Here is a 23,971-nt window from a genome sequence, read left to right on the forward strand (position 1 = left end):
AGATCATAAATACTGTTCAAGAATTAACGCTGGCGGGGCTCAGGAGTGAACTCTGCTGGCGACTCGAGGGGAATAAAAATCTATGCTGAATCTATGCAAACCGTTGAGAAAATGCGCCTACAACTCAAAATAGGGAGGCAATTATAAAATCAGCTGGGGAAACCAATAAAACTCGACTGGAGATGCTGAGTTGCCGTTTGGAAAAGATGACCAAACCAGCTGCTTGGGGATGACCAACAATGCTTTGCATTTCAAGACTTACCTGTTTTCAAACTGTTGTTAATATTCCTTACTGAAAATCAATTGCTCATTTTAAAATAATTGCTTTTATTATTTTAAGAAAAAAATGATTTTAATTTTTAAATTTAATTTCAAAATGATCATCATAAAATTTAATTCAATTTAGCTGAAAGATAAATAAGAATAAAAACAATTGGATAAAAAGCTCAACTTTATTTAATAGAATGGTAGTCTGTAAATGACAAGACTCCATAGATCTTTACAAAAGTTGAAAAATGGTAATTTACATGGAAAAAGGGCTACATTGAATACAATGATCACTAATCCTTCTACCAATTTCAATATCCACTATGCTCTTGGCTTCGGTTGAAGATGATGAATCAGAACCAAATGTCTTGCTCAAAACTATATTCAAGACTGAAGATCAACCGAATGCAGTTACTCGCCATAATCCCTAATTTTTGCATAAATCTCCCCAAGATGGGGTACTCAATTTATCGGGATAAACTTTTCTGTTTTATGTCTCTAACTTTTTCCTGGATCGCCCTTTCGGGTTTTCAATCCACTAAGACGTTCATTTTTGCCTAAGCCGTCCTTTCGGGTTTTCAACTTAGCGAGCTGTTATTTTCTTTTTAGGCAAAGTATTTCTTGACTACATCGACATTCACAGGACGAGTGAACTCTTCACCATCCATAGTTGTAAGAATCAAAGCACCGTCTGAAAAGGTTCTCTTTACAACATATGTGCCTTCATAATTAGGAGTCAATTTGCCCCTCTCATCTGGTTTAAAAGATAGAATCTTCTTGAGCACAAGGTCACCTTCTCGAAACACACGAGGCATGGCCGTTTTATCAAATGCCTTCTTCATTCTCTGCTTGTATAACTAACCATGACACATGTCATTTAACCTCTTCTCTTCAATCAAATTCAGTTGATCATACCTGGTATGGCACGATTCATCTTCAGTCAACTTGGCTTCCATCAGAACACACAATGATGGGATCTCAACCTCCACAGGGAGCATAACTTCCATGCCATAAACAAGTGAGAAAGGGGTTGCCCATGTTAAAGTAAGGATGGATGTACGGTATCCATGCAAGGCAAATGGAAGCATCTCTTGCCAATCCTTGTACGTCACAACCATTTTCTGAATGATCTTCTTGATGTTCTTGTTTGCAGCTTCAACAACCCCATTCATCTTAGGTCTATAGGGAGAAGAATTATGGTGTGCAATCTTGAAGTCTTTGCAAAGAGCTTCCACCATATTATTGTTCAATTGCGATCCATTATCAGTAATAATCTTACTTGGCACACCATAACGACATATGATCTGATTCTTGATAAACCTTATAACAACTTGCTTGGTTACATTCACATACGATGTCACTTTAACCCACTTGGTGAAGTAATCAATAGCCACCAAAATGAAATGATATCCATTCGAAGCTTTGGGCTCAATCATGCCAATCATATCAATTCCCCACATGGAGAAGGGCCATGGAGAGGAAATGATATTCAATAGTGTCGGAGAAACATGAATCTTATCTGCATAAATTTGACACTTGTGGCATTTCTTCACAAACTTGCAACAGTCAGATTCCATTGTCAGCTAATAGTAACATGCTATCAACATCTTCTTAGCCATAGCATGTCCATTGGAATGAGTACCAAAGTAAACTTCATGGACTTCAGTCATCAACAGGTCTGCTTCGTGTCTATCGACACATATGAGCAGAACCATATCGAAGTTTCTCTTGTACAACACATCACCATTCAGGTAGAAATTGCCAACTAATATTCTCAAAGTCTTCTTATCTTTCAAGGATGTCCCAAGCGGGTAGATCTGACTTTGGAGAAAACACTTGATATCAAAATACCACGGCTTTTCATCTTTGATTTCCTCAACAGTAAACACATGAGCTGGCCTATCAAGACGCATCACAGTCAAATTAGGAACTTCATTCTAAAATTTCACCACGATCATAGAAGCCAACGTTACAAGAGCATTTTCCATCCAGTTTTCATCTCGAGGGATATGATGAAACTCAACCTTTGTAAAGAAAGTTGAAATCCTCCTCGCATAGTCTCTGTATGGTATCAAACCGGGTTGATTCGTCTCCCATTCACCTTTGATCTGATTCACAACCAAAGCTGAGTCTCCATAGACGTCAAGATACTTGATTCTGAGATCAATGGCCTCTTCGAGCCCCATAATGCAAGCTTCATACTCATCCATATTGTTCGTACATTTGAAAGTCAATCTAGCTGTAAACGGAAAATGAATGCTTTGAGGAGTAATAATCACTGCCCCAATGCCATTACCATATTGATTAACAACTCCATCAAATACCATGCCCCAACGGGAACTAGGTTCTGGCCCTTCTTCAAGCAAAGGTTCATAACAATCTTTCATTTCCAAGTACAATATCTCTTCGTCAGGAACATCATACTGCACTGACTGATAATCTTCAATCAGTTGGTGAGCCAAGTGGTCAGCCAAGACACTACCCTTAATTGCTTTTTGAGATCGGTATTTAATATCATACTCTGATAACAACATCTGTCAACGGGAAATCCTCCCAGTTAAAGCAGGCTTCTCAAAAATATACTTGATTAGATCCATTTTGGATATCAACCAAGTAGTATGATTCAACATATATTGATGCAGACGCTTAGCAACCCAAGCCAATGCACAACAAGTCTTTTCAAGCATAGAATACCGAGTCTCACAATCGATGAATTTCTTGTTGAGATAGTAAATAACATATTATTTCTTTCCAGTTTCATCTTGTTGACCCAGAACACATCCCATACTCTCATCTAGCACAGTCAAATACATGATTAAAGGTCTTCCTTCAACAGGAGGAGACAGAATCATAGGCTCAAGTAAATACTCTTTGATACTATCAAAAGCTTTCTAGGAATCTTCAGTCCAATCACAAGATTGATCTTTCTGAAGAAGCTTGAATATGGGCGCACATGTGGTAGTCATATGCGAAATGAATCTTGAGATATAATTCAAGTGGACAAGAAAAGCTCTGACTTGCTTCTCAGTTTTGGGCGTATGCATCTCTTGTATTGATTTGAACTTGGCAGGATCAACTTCAATACCCTTCTCACCGATAATAAAGCCCAACAACTTACCAGAACAAACAACAAATGTACACTTATTGGGATTCAAGTGGAGTTTATACTTCCTCAAACGCTAGACCTCGATCTCGATCTCGTTATGCATCATATCATGAAAAAGAGTGGTCATTGCTCTTTGGTATGTTGCACCAGCATTCTTTAAACCGAAAGGCATCACTCTATAACAGAATGTTCCCTAAGGTGTAATGAATATGGTCTTCTCCATATCTTCGGGTGCCAACTTGATCTGATTATAACTGGAAAATTCATCCATAAACGAAAAGACTTTGAATTTAGCTGTATTGTCTACCAACATATCAAGGTGTGGCAAAGGAAAATCATCTTTCGGACTAGCTTTGTTCAAATATCTATAATCGACGCACATACGGACTTTTCCGTCCTTCTTCGATACATGCACAATATTGGCCACCCATCGGGGATACTCAGCGGTAACAAGGAAACCGATATCAATCTGCTTTTGCACTTCTTCTTTGATCTTAATTGCCATGTCAGGATGAGTTCTTCTCAACTTCTACTTGACTGGCGGGCATTCTGGCTTCAACAACAATCTATGCTCCACAATATCAGAATCCAAACCAGGCATGTCTTGATAGGACCAAGCAAACACATCTGAATACTCTCGAAGCAGATCAATCAACCCCTTCTTAACCTCTGGACAAGTTGAGACCCAATCTTGACTTCCTTCACATCATCTTCAGAACCCAAGTTGACTAGATCAATTTGTTCTTCAATCGGCTGAATGGCTTTTTCCTCATGCTCAAGTAGACGAGATAGCTCATCAGATACTTCTTCATCAATCTCTTCCTTAGCCTCAAACACAGGGAAATCAAAGTTTGGAGAGGGAGTAGGATCATTGTATTCAATGGGTTTAGAAACCAACTTGCATAATGATCTGAAAGTTTGATTTTAGAGAAGTGAATGGTGACCAAATATTATGCAAATGGATAATTATTATTTATTTATTTATGATTTTTTGTGATTACCATTTTTCAGAAAAGCAAAAAGTAAAAATAAAACATCATAGATGCGGATGAATAGAATTGCATTTTATTGATGATAATTTGAAAAATGACTAAAAATGTTAACGTCTCCCTTAAGCATAGGAGAAGGATTTTTCTTAAAATAATGAAAAAATAAAATTACTTAGAATGATGGACAATAACAGGAACATCAACAGCAACCAAATTGTTGCAAGTCTTGCCATGCGTCACAAAGTTGGCGCAGTCTTCGTCTTCATCGCCTTCGATTACAGTAGCTGAGTGTTGTTCATTACCATGAATGAACCTTCCTCTACGGAAACTCGGTTTCACTTCTTCAGCTTTGACATTAGACGACCCTCGCTGGAATCCCAATCCGACCCGATTCTGTTCTCGTAGACTTCTACCATACGGCCCCATTGATCAGTAGTGCCAGCTTCAACAGCTTTCTAAGCATCCTTGAAAGAAGACATGGGTGCCTCAGTTTTCTTGACTTCAACAATAGATAAGGCTTGGAACAGGGTTCCAACCTCTTCCTCAGCTTCAACATATGAAAAAGATGACAAATGTCTCACCAAAAGAGCTTTCTCTCCACCAACAATGACAAGCTTGCCATTTTTCACGAATTTCAACTTTTGGTGCAGAGTAGACATTACAGCCCCAACCTCATGAATCCATGTCCTTCCCAACAAGCAGCTATAGGTCGGGTGGATATCCATGACTTGAAAAGTAGTTTGAAAATCACTCGGACCTATCTTCACTAGAAGGTCCACTTCTCCAATGACGGTATTGCGAGAACCATCAAATGCTTTGACGATTACACCACTATACCTCATCAGGGCGCTTTGGTAGGATAATCTAGAGAGAGTTGATTCGGGAATACATTCAGAGAAGAACCGATATCAACTGGCACATTTGACAATGCATCCTCTTTGTAGTTCATTGATATATGTAATGCCAGATTGTGATTTCTGCCTTCCTCAGGAAGCTCTTCATCACAAAAACTTAGATTGTTGCAAGAAGTAATGTTAGCCACAATGTGATCAAATTGATGCACAGTTACGTCATGCTCAACGTAGGCTTGCTCCAACACTCTTTGTAATGCTTCTTTGTGTGCTTCAGAATTCATCAGCAGAGACAACACAGAAATCTCCGAAGGAGTTTGGAGCATCTGCTCCACCACATTAAATTCACTCTTCTTGATTAATCTCAGTACCTCATCATCATCATTAGGCTTTAGCTTGCTGGATTCACCAGACTGACACGCTGGTGCACTAACTGGGTTTACTGCAGGTACATCCACCTTATTACCAACTGAAACATCCTTTACCACCTCCTTTGGAAAGACTGGACCAAAAACACGACCGCTATGGGTCACCTTCGCTATATTTGCAATGTTCACAATAGAATTGGTCATAGGTAACGTAACCTCTTGACCATTCTCCACCATGGTAGCATTATACCGATAAGGAACAACTTTATCGGATGCATACGGGACAGGGCCCGCTAACCGTATCACTAACAACGATACCGATCTATTGTCACTGTTACTGCTGCTGCTATCAAACTGAATCACTACCCGCTCCGGGGTCTTAAACACTGGAACAATCACATTAACATCGTCACCCAAGTGACGGGACTGGAAAATCTGAATCATACCCTCATGCATCAGCCTTTGAATATCTCTCTTGATGATGACGAACCCCCGAGGGTTTACACTGCAAATTGCACAACCATCATGGTCATGCTCACACTCACTAACCAGGCAAATGTCCTTATGCATTGTTACCAAGGATCTTCTGATAAAGCGGATGTCATAGATCTTAAATTCTCCAAGACAACCATCTACCATATTGACAGAGGAATTACCATGAGCGGGCAACAAATTGGCTTTCACATTTGGCGCACGGTCCTCGAAGGACACCATCCCACTCTTCACTAGTTTCTGGACCTCATACTTCAACGGGTAATAGTTCTCAATATCATGGCCGGGAGCTCCTTGATGGAAGGCACAACGGAGTTCAGGCTTATACCACCACGAAAGTGGTTCTGGAATTTCGGTGGATTTCTTGGCTGGAGTAGGTTCTTGAGAACCAAGTATGGGTACAGTTTAGCGTATGACATAGGAATAGGCTCAAAAGAGACCTTCTTCCTCTCGAAATTTTATTGTTGTTAATTATTGTTGGTGTTGGTGTAGTTGTTGGTTCTTTGTTGCGGTTGTTGTTGGCTTTGTTGTTGAATTGGTACTGATTGATTGTTAGAAAATACTGGAATAACTGACGAAACTTGATGTTAATGCTGACGCGGTTGCAGATTTCTTTTGACATGAGGCCTCCTTTGCCTCCCTACAGATACTACATTGGTTTCACCTTCCTTCTTTCTGGAAAAACCACTTCCATACTTCTTACTAGATGACACTTCTTCCTTGGACAAACGTCCCTCACAGACTCCTTCCTCTAACCTCATCCCTATGTTTACCATTTCGGTAAAGTCACTAAGGGCACTGGCAATCATTCGTTCATAATAAAACAAACTCAGGGTCTTTAGGAAAATCTTCACCATCTCTTTCTCTTCCAACGAAGGATTGATCCAAGCAACAAGCTCTCTCCACCTCTGGGCATATTCTTTAAATGTCTCTTTGTCCTTCTGAGACATAGACCTCAGCTGGTCTCTATCATACGCCATGGCCATATTATACTTGTATTGTTTCACAAAAGCTTCACCCAAATCATTGAACGTACGAGCACTTGCACTGTCTATCCCCATATACCATCTCAGAGCAGCACCAATCAGACTGTCTTGAAAATAGTGAATCAATAACTGATGATTATCAGTTTGCGTTGACATCTTTCTAGCGTACATAACAAGGTGGCTAAATGGACAAGTATTTCCCTTATACTTTTCAAAGTCAGAGACTTTGAACTTCATCGAGATCTTGATATTCGACATTAAGCAAAGTTCAGCAACACTCTTACCAAACAGGTCCTTTCCTCTCAACGTTTTCAACTCCTTGTGCAACTCAAGGAACTGATCCTTCATTTCATCCATATTCCCATAAACATCCGGGCCCTCAGACGACTCAGAATGATTGATGGTGTCCTCAATACGAGGCAGATTATGAACGACTAGAGGTGGCACAAACATGATCGGGATAGATGCCTTCATAGAAGAAAATGTTGGTGCAAATCCTTCAGGAATAAAATTCGGGGGCATCCCCCACGGGAATCCAGTAGGTATAGTCTGACCAGATTGAGTGGCAGCAATAGGAATGGTTGAGGTAGCAACCTCTGAGATGACAGTCCTCTGTGGAGGAGGAGTTGTAGGAGTTGGAGAAGACTAATTCTGAGCTGCTAGGACAAACTCCATCATAGCAGTTAGACGAGCAATCTCATCCTTCAGTTCTCGGTTCTCTTGCTCTAAGTGTTCCATAATTCTGGGTTGATTGGCGCGAGTGTTGTATCGGTGAGTCAGCTTGGCTGAAGCACAGAAGAATAACCGATAAGACATCTGGCGGAAGAAAACCTGTTATGAAAATGATGAATGAAATGCAATTTTTTGTTTGTTTTATTTCAAGGAACATACAAAGTTATATTTGCAAATATTAAATAACAATAGTAACAATTTGATTACCCATAAAATCTCTTTTATTCTTATAATTTAGAAGGATTACACTAAGTACAATTTCAGAAACCAATCTACAAATACAAGAGAAAAGGAAACTAATCAACCTAAGGATCCCCTAACAACAGTGTCAGATGATCTGGCTGCAGGCGCGTACTTCCTTCGGATGCGTCGAATCTCAGACTCGAAAGACGTCTTCATCTGAGCCTTCTCAAGGACAAGCTGATCAACAATCTTCTTCTAAGCACTGGAAGGTTGAGGCACACTAGAAGAAGATGGACCCTCTGGTTCTCTCTGTCTCTTCACTGCTCGATCTTCAAGAATTTTAATAAGTGCGTCTTTGTCTTTAGACTCAAGCTGCAACTCATCATTCTTTCGGCTCTAAGCATGGAACCGCTCTTTTCATATATCCTTTTCTTGCTTCATCTTGGCGAGTGCATCTTCCAACTCCTCTATATCTTGGTTAGGGAGAGTTGATGGCTCAACCACAACCATAGACATATGTCTCTCACCATCATACGACATCTTCAACTCCAAAGCTCTCCTTTTCACCCAAGAAGTGTAAGCTTCCAAAGCTACACCGTTGCGCGGACCAAACTCAGATCTTCCTTTCATATGCATATTATGCCAAGCATGTATCATCTTATGCTTAAAATGTTGGGGATCTTTACCCTCTTGATAGAAAAGACCTTCTAACTGAGTGTTATTAGGCTTGTCTCTCAAGGGGAACCCAAGTTGACGATGTGCCAAAGAAGGGTTGTAGTTGATTCCTCCTTGTGTACCAATGAGAGGAACATTAGAAAATTCACCATAACTGTCAATAATCTCCAAGCTACTTAATGTAGAGTCATACCGCACAATATCATCATCAGTGAGAGACATAAGTCTCTGAGACCACCATAGATATTGCTTGTTCTCCATAAAAGCGGGCGTCTGAGGCATGTGCGAAATAAACCACTTGTACAAGAGAGGAACACAACACACAATAATTCCGCCACCTTTAGAATTCCTCAAATGTAAAGAGAAGTACACATCACCCAACAAAGTAGGTAAATGATTCCCAATCAAGAAGATTCTAATGGCGTTAACATCAACAAAACTGTCAATGTTAGGGAACAAGGATAAACCATAGATGATCAACAGAAACATGGATTCAAAAGCATCCACACTACCAGCTTGAGAAAAGGCAGTAGCTTTCCCTATGAGAAACTCAGAAGGCAACCCAAACATTCCTCCTTTCTTCACCCAATGAGCCTTAATCTCGGACTTCTTCAGATGAAGAGCTTCAGCTATAATATGAGATATGGGAATCTCCTCCAATCCATTAAAAGGAACCTCGTCAAAAATGGGTATTCCCAAGAGATGGGCATACTCCTCTAATGTAGGCATTGATAATCGTGAAAAGTGAAGCAACGGTAGAGAGGATCATAGAACTGAACCAACACACTCAAGAGTCCTTCAACTACATCAGTAGATAACATATATAAAAGTTTCCCATGACATTGCTTGAAGTCCAAGGGATCTAATACAAAAGATGATAGTTTCGTTATCTCTTTCAAGTCGGGACATCTGAAACTGTACTTCTTAGTGTTCCTTCGTCCATAATTTGTGATCAGAAAATATTTGCAAATAAAACCTCAGTTCCTTGAAGTTATTTTTCGTGTGATGAATGTTATGATGTGCATGAATGAATGAATGCAACAATCATAAATAAGGGATCACACACAAGACAAACAAACAAAGGTCAAGGGATGAATCAAATCATTATCAATATCAATCATCGATTTTGGTGGATTATGGTTTTCACCTTATCAACACCCAAGTTCCATTGATATTGACAAGACTTGATTGGATCAACCGCGAATCAAAGGGTTTGTTGTGAGTAACGAGCATGGAGTTAGGTTAAGAACCATCCCAAATGAGTGTACTAAGGATAAAAACCTATAGATCATGTTCTAAAAATTTCCCGGAGTCTTAATTCCATCTATCGGATATTATAGGTTAGGATGACGGACTCATCAACCCATAATATTCTCAAGAGAAACTCGTCTGAGTGTAGTATCACGTAACAACTGTTATCAAGTCTACACTTGAATAGTCTCCACACTACGTCCTAAATAGGCCAAGTTAGGTTAAATGTTCTACGATCCTCAACTTCTCTGACCCCAAATCAGAGAAAGTAATGCCTAACCACAAATGACTTGTGTGACATTCATAACTCTAAAAGGGTCTCCACTGAGTTATGGGTCTCAAGCCAACTTATTAAGGACTACTCCACACAATTCGAACATGTCTATACCATCTTCCTATCTTAATTGCACTCAAGTTCGGGTTAGAACTTATCTCACCACTCAAAGATCACCAAGCACAACAAGCAGATTATATCACACAAACAAATATACAAACATCAAATATATAGTTATATACACATAAAAAGCAGGCTAAACCCATTGAGGACTATTTCCCCAACAGAGTCGCCACTTAATTTTTGTAGCGGTAAATTCATGACCATTAAGCTATGGATAAACTTAATGTCAATAAAACGAGAGTCGCCATCGTGCTTTTATTGTTTCCAAAGGAAAAGGAAAAAGTACGAACAAAACCCAAAGATAAGAAGTTTTCAAATCAAAACTAATAAAGTTACATAAATTACAGGTAAGGGGGTTGGTTACACAGAGGGAAGGTGTTAGCACCCAAAGTGTCTTAGGTACTCCTAGGGAGCCCTTTTTTATGTGTGTATGTGTTTTGGTATAAAAGATGTTTGCAATAAATAGAGTGTGGGGATGAGAAAATAATTCATTAATTATATTTTTGTGTTTGACAAGACCTTCGGACTTGTGCCTACGTATCAACATAAAAATGAGGGATCAAAACCTCGTAGATTGTGGTATCAATTTCAAAGTGAGTGGATTGCTTTTAATAAAAGTTAAGTTTAAAAGAGGCACAAAAAGGCCTAAAAGAGTTTGAATGAGTGTTAGTTCTTTTTGTCTTTTGAATTTTTAAGTCAATATGATTAGATTTAAGAAAGGATTTTAAAAATGAAGTGGCATAAGACCAAAGTTTCTAATTTGCAATAAAGTCTAAGTTTAGAAAATCACAAGCAAAGAAGATTTTTTAAAAAAAGGGGAGGGGGTTGAAATTTAATAAGTGGGAGGAGATGAAGAGACTAATCCCAAGCATAAATTTAAAAGTTAAGAGTTGAAAAGATCTAACCAATGGGATGCAATCAAATAGACAAGAATTCCATATAGAAACCCACTTTCCCTTTGGACTTTAGAATCAAGCAATATCAATAAGCAAGTAGCAATATGAAGAGTAAGACATCAAATAAAGATATCCATATCCAAGAAAGAAACTTCATAGTCTTCTTTATCTTCTCATGTATCAGATGACATGCTCCTTGATTAGCTCAGAAGAAGGCATTAGACACAGGGTCAAAGTAACAATTTCATCAAGACCATGTAGCAGATGAATACTTGCATCAGATGAAATCTCAACTCACAATAAATTGGTCTCATAAATATTGGCATTGGCCAAGTCCTTTTGTATAGGGAATGTTGCCTAATTCTAAGTCCAAAAGCTCAGATCAAACCCAATAGTACACACAAATATTTTGTAGGGTTTTTGTTGTTTATTAAGTATTTTAAGGTCATAAGACCATAAACACAAACAAGACACACAAACAAATATATACAATCACAATATATGGTTAAAGTGAGCAAAGTGAATATGACATAAACATAAACAAGTTAAATGATAACTAAATGACAAATGAAATGGTAAATGGCTTGAATTTGAATTACATAAAGTAAATGACTTGAAAATAAAAGCAATATTAACAAAAGTTAGTTAAATGTTAGTTGATTAGATGTTAGTGATGTTTTGCTTTTCAATTGTTTAAGTCATTCTTTGAAGAATAATCAACCCTCTATTCATAATCATGGATCCTTGAACCAAGGCATCTTCCAAAGGAAGGAAAAAAGGCCAGGTTTCCACACAATACCATGAAAGAGGGGAGACTTACAATCTCACTTACTAGAATTCTATGCCTTTGGAGTCAAAATTTAGCGCTATGTTAAGAAATCATAATTGGACTTATGTAGAAGTCACAACTATCTGAGGTCGGGAAATACATTTTTGGGTGTTAATGTATGTTAGAGATATGGTATAATTAACCATACTCCTAAAACATACCACACACAAAAAGAAAAGATCAAAGGATGGACCTATCTGTAGCGGTAAATTCATGATCATCAAGCTATGGATAAGCTAGAGATCAAATAAGAAGAGTCGTCACCGCGCTTTTATTGTTTCCAAGGGAAAGGGGAAAAAGTATGAACAAAATCCAAAAAGTAAGAAGTTTTCAAATCAAAACTAATAAAATGTCAGAGATTACAAGTAAGGGGGTTGGTTACACAGAGGGAAGGTGTTAGCACCCAAAGTGTCCTAGGTACTCCTAGGGAGCCCTTTTTGTGTGCATATGTATTTGGTACAAAAATGATGTTTACAAACAAATGGAATGGGGGGATGAGAAAAAAATTCATTAATTATATTTTTGGGTTTGACAAGACCTTCGGTCTTGTGCCTACGTACCAACATAAAAATGAGGCATTAAAACCTCATAGTTCGTGATACAAATTTCGAAGTGGATGCATTTATTTTAATAAAAATTAAGTTTCAAAGGCACAAAGGCCTAAAAATGGTTTGAATGAGTTAGTTCTTTTTGGATTTTCTGAAAGTTTAAGTCAAATATAGTTAAGTTTATTTACAAGTTTGATTTAAGAAAAGAAGTTTAAAAATGCAATGGCATAAGGCCAAAGTTTCTATCTTTTTGTAAAGTGGTCAAAGTTTAGAACAAAATAAGTTCAATCAAAGAAGATTTTGAAAATGGAGGGAGAGATTTTGAAATTAAAGAAATGAGGAGAAGATGAAGAGACTAATCCTATGCACAAAATTAAAAGTTAAGAGTTGAAAAGATCTGACCAAATGGGTAGCAATCTAATAGACAAGAATGTCAATAGAAACCCAGAATTCCCTTGGACATTTAGAATCAAGCAACACATGAAGGCACAATTATATTATCTTGAAGAGCAAAGGCATTGTAGCAGGGTATTTGTTACCATTAGAGATATTGACTAAATCCAAGGTAAATCATACAAGTCGAGTCGCCACCGCACTTCTATTTATCCAAAGGAATGGTTAGAAAGCGAACAAAAACCTAAAAGTTTTATCAAATCAAAAACTAGTAAAAGAGAGTCAGAGATCTAGGTAAGGGGGTTGGTTATGCAATGGGAAGGTGTTAGGCACCAAAAACATCCTAGGTACTCCTAGGGAGCCCTTTTCACATTTGTTGTAAGGTTATTGCTTTTTGTGAAAAAAAATTTTGTGCAAACATGATTGAAGAGATGAGAAGAGAATATACAAGTTTATTTACATTTGTGTTTGGATGGATAAACCCATTGCCTACGTACCATCTTAAAAAAGATTAGGATCAAAACCTCGTAGTTCGGGGTAAAAATTTCAAAATGAGTTGGTGAATTGATTGGTCCAAAAGCCTTAAGGTCTTTTGTTATCCAAGGGATAAAACTCAACCTAAAACCACAAATCCACCATGTGAGGATAACTTCAACATGCTAGTGAGGGGTTAACCCTATAATAAGCATGGAAGACTCATTGTCCATCACTAAGGATATAGGTGAGTATTACATCTACCACAAGGATAACTCAAACCTAATAGCTAAAGGTTATGAAAAAGTTTTGATTAAGAGAGTGGCCATTGAAACCACAAAAGACATTTGAATGGGTTGTATTTACCAATGGAAAGTATGTACAAAATATGGTCAAAGTTGACTTAGAGATTCAATTCAAAATGAGTATTAAGAAAAGAGAGTTTGAAAATCAAAAGCATAAGGCTTAGGTTTCTAATGTTGAAAACAAGTATTAAATGTTTGCACAAAAGCTTTGGCTTGGGTTAGAGTGGAGGGAAGAAGAAGAATGGCTAAGATCCTAAGCAATGCAAAAGGTGAGGGATAAGAAACAAAACCACAAAAAGGAGTTCCTCTCTTGAGATCATATGGATGATCCAAGTAGATCCCATCCTTTGGAATAAGCAATCACATAAGCATAAACTCAAGCAATCAACAATCAAATGAAGTCTTGGAAGGTTCCTCAATGTCTTGAATCTCTCTCTCTTAGGAGCTCATGGTAATGGTTTCTTAATTTGGCTCAAGTGGAAATCCCTAGCACAAAGAAACACACACATCAAAAGGTTCTATTAATAATCAAAGAATAGACAAGAGGGAGTTTAGAATATGGTCCTTTCAATGTTCATCTTCAAGCTTTAAGCATTCTAAAGGCATGAGACCTAGTTGCTCTTTGACATTTAAGCATTCGAAAGGCATGAGGCCTAGTTGCTCTTCAAACTCCATTAGCTTGGGTAAAGTCCTAAGATCTAAGTCCATTTTGTCCAATTCTTTGCATTTGGTTCACAACAAACAGACAAACACATGCACAAAAGATATATACACAATTATATGCTCAAGTGAGCAAAAGGCAAATGGCATTAGCATAAACATGTGCTCAAGTGAGCAAAAGAAAAAGCAAATGGATAATATGTACAAGAATAATAAATTGCATAAAAGTAAAGTGCAAAAAGTAAATGTTAATGGTTAATGATTAGTGTTAGTAGTTAGTGTGCCATAAGGCAAATTTAGCGCTATGTTAAGCAATCGTAATTGGACTTATGTAGAAGTCACAACTATCTGAGGCCGGTCAATAATAATGTAGGCAACAACACAAGTTAGAAGTCTTGATTAGTGAACCAAGTTCCAATAACTTGCCATGCCAAAAAAGAAAAAGAGAATTGATCTTGTATTGATTTAAGTCCTATGCATGTTTGGAAAACAACCTATCCTTAATGCAAAGTCATTCACTTGATCAATTGATCAAGATGAATTAGATTTGAATCAAGGAAGATTAAGTCTCCCTAATCAATGCTAACTTATCAACCTTTAACTCATTGATCAAAAAGAAAGAAGGAGAAGAAGGAGATGAATAATGGATAATGGAAAAAGAAAGAATAAAGTGCATTAAGATGAAATAAAATGTACCAATCCATGTGTGTTGACCAAATGACATTGAGAGTCAAAGTCAAATAATGAGAAACCAGAAATGAGATGAAGATTGGAGGTCAAACAATAAGCAAAATATTTTTGGCATTTTTAATATTAAAATAAACTTGAATTAAAAATAAAAGAAAGGAAAAACTTCAAAATCACTTCAAATCAGCCTTGAAAGGTCCAAGTGATTTATCCCAAGTTCAACAAGGTCAAACAAGGTTTGACAAAAAATTTCAGCATTTTTAAAAGTCAGAAACTATTTTTAATCAATTAAAAATGAATAAAAACTACCTAATTGAACTAAAATCTCAAATAAATCTCAAATCAATTAAAAAATTGATGAGAATATTTTCATAGATCCGTCATCATTCAAATAGGTTAGGAAAATATTTTTGTATTTTTTGAATATCAAAAAGTATTTAAAATGAATTAAAAATAACCAGAAAAGAGAAAATTCACAAAAAATATCAAATGACAAAATAAAAAATATTAAAAATCAGAATTAGAGACTAGAAATTATTTGGAGAAGAATGCAATTGGTGCCATATTTTTTGGAATTAAAATGAAGAAGATATGAATTTTTGAAAATAGTGGAAATAAAAGAAATTAAATCAGAAAATAGAAAAATCAAAAAAACCAGGAGCGTTTGATCAAGCCTCATTAATTGACGTGCTGATCAAACGCTCAAGAAGCGCGCGCCCATGGTACGTCCAAGTCAATGCGTCACACAAACATTAAAACAAAGTCATAACATTGGACAGTGGAGATTAAATCTGGAGATCAGATCCAAGGGCGCACGATGCATCTGGAAAAGGGACGGTGACCGAAGCCACCATCTTCTCCGGTGAGCATGAAGATTCCGGCCAAAATTGCAGGTAATGAAAACTTAACCAAATGAAGCGATCCTCATATCATTGGAAAGCTGGGATGATGTACATCATCCCTGTACCATTGGTTTCTTCTCTAGATCCTCATAGAGAGAGAAATCAGAGAGAGAAAATCATGGTGTTCATACTGAACTTCATGGATTTCAACAATTGAGCACTAAAAACAATTGCCTCTATGAAGAGGACTTTAGCCAACACAATATCCAAGCAAATAGATCAAGAAATAGTGAGTTTCGAAGAAAAAAGCAGTTGAAGAGAACCTTTGAATTGTGGTGATATGAGCTTCCTTCCTTGCTTCCTTTGGCCAAACAGAGCTTCAATGGATTATGAGACATAGGTCTAGGAACTTTAGATCTAGAAATTCAACCAGATTTAGTTGAATTTCAGATCTGAGAAATTTGAATGAAAATGAAATTGTTTCTTTGGTGAGAGGTTTGGTTTTCAGTTCAGCAGCATTTCAGGTTGATTCATGGATCATTTCAAGTGAAGCAAGCAAGTGTATTTATAGTGGAAGCTGATGCAAGGAGGTGGAAAATCCGTGTGCATGGCAAGAGGATATTCATTGCATGGGCTTGCATGATCATGTAGAAGGCCCAAATCCAATGCCAAATGCAATCTGAAGTATAATTGAGCTGAAATGGACGTGTAGTTGGCAATGCATAGGCTTGTGTAATGAGTTTCAACATGTTATGCACAATTATGCCTAAAACTTCACCTCTTCGAAAATGCCATTTGCCAAATCCAAACATGAGCATGTGAGTAATGGTTGGAAAGGTCTTGGTGTAAGGAACAAATGTTATGTTGGGCAAAAATCCATTTGACGTGTGGAAATTAGTGAATTTTGAGTTTAAAGTGTAAGGTGCAAAACATGCAAAGGTTAGGTTTCCAAATTTGGCCAATGTTCAAGCCCCTCTGTTTTGGTGATGCAAACCTCAAATCAAAAAACCTTCAACATCAAACTTGTAGATCGTTTCACGAAAATCAAAATGGATTTAAATTTTGAATCATTTGGATTTTTTATGAAAGAGTTATGGGCACATGAAGTTGGACTTTTTTGCCTTTCAATGCAATTGGTCCAAAGTGACCTATAATGTTTTGCATTATCAAATGTATTTCCTTTGAGATTTTGAAATTTTGTTCAACATAACATTTGAAGTAGACATCTTAAGCTTTCCAATGCATTTGATCCCACCTCAAAATCATAAAAAATGAATGAGTTATGTTCTTGGGAAGTTAACCCAAAATTAGGGTTTCAGTCAAAATGACCTATAATGTATTGAAATGGGAGATGACCTTCCAATCTTCAAATCAATTTTTGATGAACATGAAAGTTGTTCATATTGTCCTTAAGAACATTTTTTTATTTGGGATCATCTCGATTTGACCAACACATAAAAAGTTAGGTCTCAGTACATTTCAAAATAATCAGATGAATTGACTGATCAACTTCTCAAGTCCATGACTCATATCTTGATGAATTTATGATTGAGGACACTCAAATAAGTTCAAATATGCATGAAATGATGAGTTAAAGAACTTCCCTTGATTGTATTTGATCATGGGCTGAGGTTGCTTCAAGAGCAAGGCATTGTGGATGATCTGATGAACTAGGGTTTCCTTGGGGAACAAAACTCAAACCCTTTGACTTTCTTTGATCAAAATTATGAATTGAGATGCTAGGGAGGCATATTTGATGGATGAGAGCTTTGGGAACCATTACCATGCTTGCTTCTCCTCTTGGCCATATCTCTGCACAAAGGATCTCCTTGAAGCTTTTGACCTTGTGATTGCTCAAGCTATAAATAAAAGATGTTAGTGACATATTTTTGTGCTTTTGGTTAGTAAAAAAAAATAAGAAAAGCAATAATATACAATTCAAGCATGCTTGGTGATCTCAAACCACTCACAAGAGGTCTCACCCAAAGGTAAAGGGAACCAAGATGCTTATGGTCCTTGGGGCAATGCAAATGCAATGTTATGATGCCATGAGGGATCTTAGGGTCAAAATTGGGGTCTTACAGGCATCAAATAAAGATAGCCACATGCAAGCTTTAGCCATTCCATGATCTTCTTTAAAATGAGCCCATGTAATAGATGAATTCCACAAGTAACAGGTTCAAAATAACAACTTCATAATGATCATGTTGCAGATGAACTCAGAGGGATCTTGAATGACGTATCAGATGAAGTTTCAAATTGCAAGCACTTGGTTCCACACATGTTGGCATTGGCCAAGTCCTTTAGCATAGGAATGTTGCCTAAGTTCTAAGTCCATTTGTCCAAGATCAAGCCAACAGTCCACACAAAAGTTTTTTTAGGGTTTTTGTTGTTATTATGTACATTAATGGTCAAAGACCACACAAACAAGCAAAGTATAAACAAACAAGATATATCAAACAATATGGTCCAAGTGGACAAAGTGAAAATTGCATTAACATAAACAATTAGAATGGTATGAATAATGGAAAATGAATAAAAGCTAAAATTAAATGACATTAAAGTAAATGGCTTGAAATTAAAAGTTAGTTGTTAATGAATTAGAAGTTAGTATTGTTTTGCTTTTGCTTTCAATTTTAAGACATTCTTTGGAGAACACTCAACCCACTTATCACAAGCATGGATCCATGAGCCAAGACATCTTCTAAAGGAAGAAAAAAAGGCCAAGTTTCCACACAATACCATGAAAGGGGGGAGACTTACAATCTCACTAACTAGAATGCTATGCCTAATCTCATCCATACTCATGTCAATTTTTCAATCAACTAGCTTTAGGACTTTGAGATATCATAGGACAAATGGAATGAATGCATAAAGAATGGGAATGAGATGAAGAGGGGGGGGGGGGGGGAATGGATCAAAACTCAAATTGGTCAAAGGAGGACTTTTACCAAATTAATATCATCCATTCATTTTGGGAGATGGAATGTACATTACATCAATCCCCTAAATCCAATGATATTAACTTGACAAAGTCAAATCAACCTTGACCAAGGCCCAACAACAAGAGACAAACTCAAACAAGTCATTACAATTGGTCAACAAAATTATTTGGCATTTATTCAAATTAAAAATACTAAAATAAGGCATTTAAATTAAATATGGTTTGTCAAATTCCTAAAACCTCATCAAAACACCAAAGAAATGACCATGAGATTTATCATAGGTCAAACAAGGTCAAAAGACCTTTGAGAAAAAATTTCAGAATTTTTAAAGACTTAAAAGTATTTTTAAACAATTAAAAACAAATGAAAAATCAATTAAATCATGAAAAATATTAATAATGATCCAAAAAATAATTTTAATTCAGAATAAGAAAGAGGAAATTATTTGAAATTTTTTGGTGAAACTCTCATATTTTCAGAATATGAATTAATGAAAATAAAAGGATTAAAACAAAAATAAGAAAATATGAAAAAACGTGAGCCACTTGATCTCCCTCATTAATTAAGGTGGCAAATCAAGTGGAATGCAACGCGCGTTCCATGATGGAACCTAGTCAGCGCGCCACACGCGTGGTAATCAAAATCAACGCTCCAGATTAAAACAAAATGGCAAGATCATGTGGCTGGGAGACGTGCCAGTGCACGACCCGAGTTGTAGCACCGGTATTCTTCTCCGATGGACCTCACCGGACTGGTCCACCCTCAACCATCACTAAAATAAAAAAAAGGACATGATCTAAAAGAAAAAATGGCTTAGAGCACGAATCTGACCTCAATTTTTACTAACTCCACATATATAGAAAGATATGAGGAATTGAATTTTGAGGTGTGTCAACTGAGTTGCTTCGATTTGACCTCTACACAAATCAATCTTCTTGCCTATATTGGTAGGACTTCAGACTACCAAAGATCAAAGAGAATTGAGTGGAATTAAGAGAGAATCGAAGAGATGAAGTTTTCTGAAAATTACCTTCAATGCTATGTAGTTCTTGATGTTGCTTGCTCCAAACACGGTCTGATCACACTTGAGAAGCTAGCAGGAAGTGATTAGAGAGATTGCAAGGCTTTGGATCCTGGTGTTCTTGAATCTCCAACAGTTGAGATTCAAACTCAAATTTCAAATTGAAATTTCTCAGGTTTTTCTTTAGAATGAGAGGGTTTCAATGGGGGGCAAAGCTTGCGCCCAAAGTGTGATTCAAATGAGCACAAAGGTCATGTATTGATAGCATGAATGAATGATATTTGCATACTTCAAATTTTGTCCAAATTTAGCAATGTTGATGGCATGAGTGCATGGGCATGTGAAGGCCCATGATGTAATGCAAAAATGTCCAAAATAAATCCAAATGAAGTCTGAATGGAAGCTTGATTGGCAAGGCAAAGTGAACTGAAGTTTTGAAGTTTGATTCTTTCCAATTATGCAGCCCTGTTATGGCCATGCGCAGACCTAGCAACCTCATCCAAATGCATGAACTTGGGTTCTTTGGAAAGTTTGGATCAAGGGGAATAAGTTTGATGTTCAACACTTTTTAATTTGGAGCTTGGAACATGGAGAATTTTGAGGTGGAAGTTTGGGAATTTCAACATGTTGAAAAGTTTTCTAAGTGCCAAGTCATATATCTCAATATTCCACCTTGCTTAACTTTTTATGTGAGCTCCAAATGAGAAACGTGTCTTAATCAAAGTTGTATATATTTCAAATACCTTCAAAATGGCCACCAATTTCATGTAATTTGGATTTGTAATGATAGAGTTATGCATTTTTGAAGTTTGGAAAAATCACTTGTTCAATGGTATAAGTCAAAAATGACCTATAATGTAACCTCATATCACATGCTCATAAAAGTTGAATTAGTTCTCACTCCAAACATCAAAGTTTAAGTAGACATCTTTAATTTGATTGTGCAACTTGCAAATCTTTCATCTCATAAAAATTGAGCAAGTTATGGCCTTGGGAAGTTGACTTTCAAATTAGGGATTAGACAAAATGACCTATAATGTTTCAACATAGAAAATGACTTTCCAAGCAAAACTAGCTCTAGGTCTCAACATGAAAGTTGTTTGGAATGCCATTTAGAGTAACTTTTATATTTGAATCATTTTCATATGGTGAAAATTGTAGTAGATAGGGTCTAGGGAGACCCAGTTTTGATCAGATGAATTCGTATGGCCAACCACCATCAACCAACTTGCTAACCTTCAATTATTTTGAATTTCTATGCTCATGGTAGATCATAAATGCATAATATGATGAATTTTGAAGTGTACCTTGAGAGAATTGATCAACTGGTAAGATAGCTTGTTGGAGAAGTTACTCAAGATACCCAGTCAAACTAGGGTTTCCAAGGCAAATCACTCCCAAACTCTTGAAGAAAACTTGATCAATATAACATGTTGGAATCAATGGAACTCATATATTATGCTCATAACCATTCTTGGATCAATCCATGGTAGTGCTCTTTGTCATGAGGGTCTTAAACCCTAGATATGAACTTGATAGATCAATGGAGATCATGCCCTACCTACAAAAGAGTTAGGCAAACACAAAGATATATTTTTGGTATTTTGGTTAGTAAAATGATAATATACAAGTATGATACAATCACAAAGTGCTTGGTGATCTCTCCCCAAAACAAACCCAATGAAAGAGGGGTAAGGAGGATGCCAAGGTATGACCCCAATGCTAATGCTTATGATGAAATTGCATGAGGGATCTTAGTGTTAAAATTGGGGTCTTACACTATCTCATCCATACTTCTATTGGTTCATCTAACACAAAGTTATTGATGAATCAATTAGCCTTAGGATATTGAGACTTCATTGGTCAATGCAAGGAATGGGAAATAATGAGATTGAAGATGAAGAGGGAGGGGAGATAAGAGAAACACAAATTGGTCATGGGAGTACTTTTATCAAATTAAAACCGTTCATTCATTTTTGGGAGATGAAATGTACATTTCATCAATCCCTTAAGTCCAATGATTTTAATCCAACAAAATTCAAATCAACCTTCACCAAGGCCCAAACACATAGTCAAACATCACAAGTCAATAAAAATGGCTCAACATGATTTTTACACAATTAATAAATTAAAAATCAAATTAAAATGCATTTAAATTGAATTAAGTTTGATCAAAAACCTAAAACCTCTTCAAAACACCAAATAAATGGCCAAGAGATTTATCATAGGTCAAACAAGGTCAAAGGACCTTGGACAAAAAAATTCATAATTTTTGAAAAGTCAGAAGTATTTTTAAACAATTAAAAATATGTACAAAAACAATTAAATTATGAAAGAATATCAAAATTAATCCAAAAAGTGATTTTAATTTAGAAAATTAAAGAGGAAAATATTTGAATTTTTTTTGTGAAAGTCCCATATTTTTTTGATTAAAAATGAAATTAATATGAATTAATCAAAATAAATGGATTAAATGAAAAATCAGAAAATAAAATATAATAAAAAAAACAAGGGCTATCTGATCTCCCTTATTAATTGAGGTAGCAGATCAGATGGCCAGGAGCGCGCATTCCACATGTACATGAGTCAGCTGTGCCACACGCTGGGTAATCACAATGGACGCGTGAGATTAAAACATGAGACTTAGATGAGATGGTCCTTGACATGCCAGCACACCACGGAGCCCTAGCTCCGGTCATCTTCTCGAGTGAGAACCACCAGTCCGGTTCAAGCTCAACTCAATGGAAAATGAAAAATGGATACACTAATTTAAAGAAAAAATGCTCAGGAGCACGAATCTGGCCTCAATTTTCTCCAATTCCAAGTATATAAAAAGATACAGGGATTTGAATTTTGAGGATCATGAACTGAGTTACTTAGATTTGACCTCAAAGCAACTCAATCTTCTTGCCTACATTGATAGGACTTCAGACAACAAAAAATCAACAAGAATGGTGAAGAATTGAGGGTGAATCGAAGAGATGAAAATTCTGAAAATTCACCTTCAATGGAGCTTCAGATTGGCACGATCTTTCTTTAAACTATACTTGGCCTTGCTTGAGATGCTTGTTGGAAGTGATTAGGATCAATCAAAGGTATGGACTCTTGGAGTTTCAATCTCAAAGTAGATGGAGAATTGAAACTCGATTTTCAAATAAAATCTTCAAGCTTATCCTTCAATGATGAGAGTTTGGGGTTGCAGGTTCAAATCTTGGGCATGAGGTGCTTAATTTTGTGCAATGAGGGTCTTATTTATAGGCCATGAGATTGATTTCCACAGACTTCCAAATTTGGTAAAAATGAGAAAATCTCTTTGCATGCTTTCATGGGCGTGTGATAGGCCCATCAAGTGATGCAATCAGTTCCAAGATTGAGTGTGAATCATGCTGAAACCAGGTTTCCAAGCGATGCAATCGTGTATGAAAATTGGAAGTGGAAAACATCCAAATGGTTCTTCAATTTGCACCCATGCGTAAGTCATTCATCCTTTGTCTAAATGAGATGATCTTAGACTTTTTGGAAAGGTGAGATCAATGGAAATAACTTTCATGTTGAACACTTTTTCATTTGAAGCTTGGATTATGATGAATTTTGAGGTGGAAGTTAGGGAAATCAAACATATTTGAATATCTTCTAAGTCCTCAATCAAATGTTCACTTCTTCCACCTTGAATAACTTTTTCTATGGACTTCAAATGAGAAAAGTTCCTTCATAAAAGTTATAGCTATTTCAAACCTCTTTAATTTTGTCAAAAATTTAACCTAATTTGGATTTTACATGAAGGAGTTATGCATTTTAGAAGTTGAGGAAAATCACTTGTTCAATGGTATTGGCCCAAAATGACCTATAATGTTTCCTCTTGGCACATGCATTTTCAAGTTGAATTTTAACTTCCTCAAAACATAAAAGTTTAAGTATACATATTTAATTTGATAATGGAATTTTAATGGATTTCATATCATAGAAATTGAGCAAGTTATGGTCTTGGGGAGTTGACCTCCAAACTAGGGTTCAGAGATAATGACCTATAATATTTCACCATAAAAAATGACTTTCCAAGCAAAACCAACTCTT

Source organism: Lathyrus oleraceus, chromosome 6 (assembly GCF_024323335.1).
Source record: "Lathyrus oleraceus cultivar Zhongwan6 chromosome 6, CAAS_Psat_ZW6_1.0, whole genome shotgun sequence".
Lineage (NCBI taxonomy): Eukaryota > Viridiplantae > Streptophyta > Magnoliopsida > Fabales > Fabaceae > Lathyrus > Lathyrus oleraceus.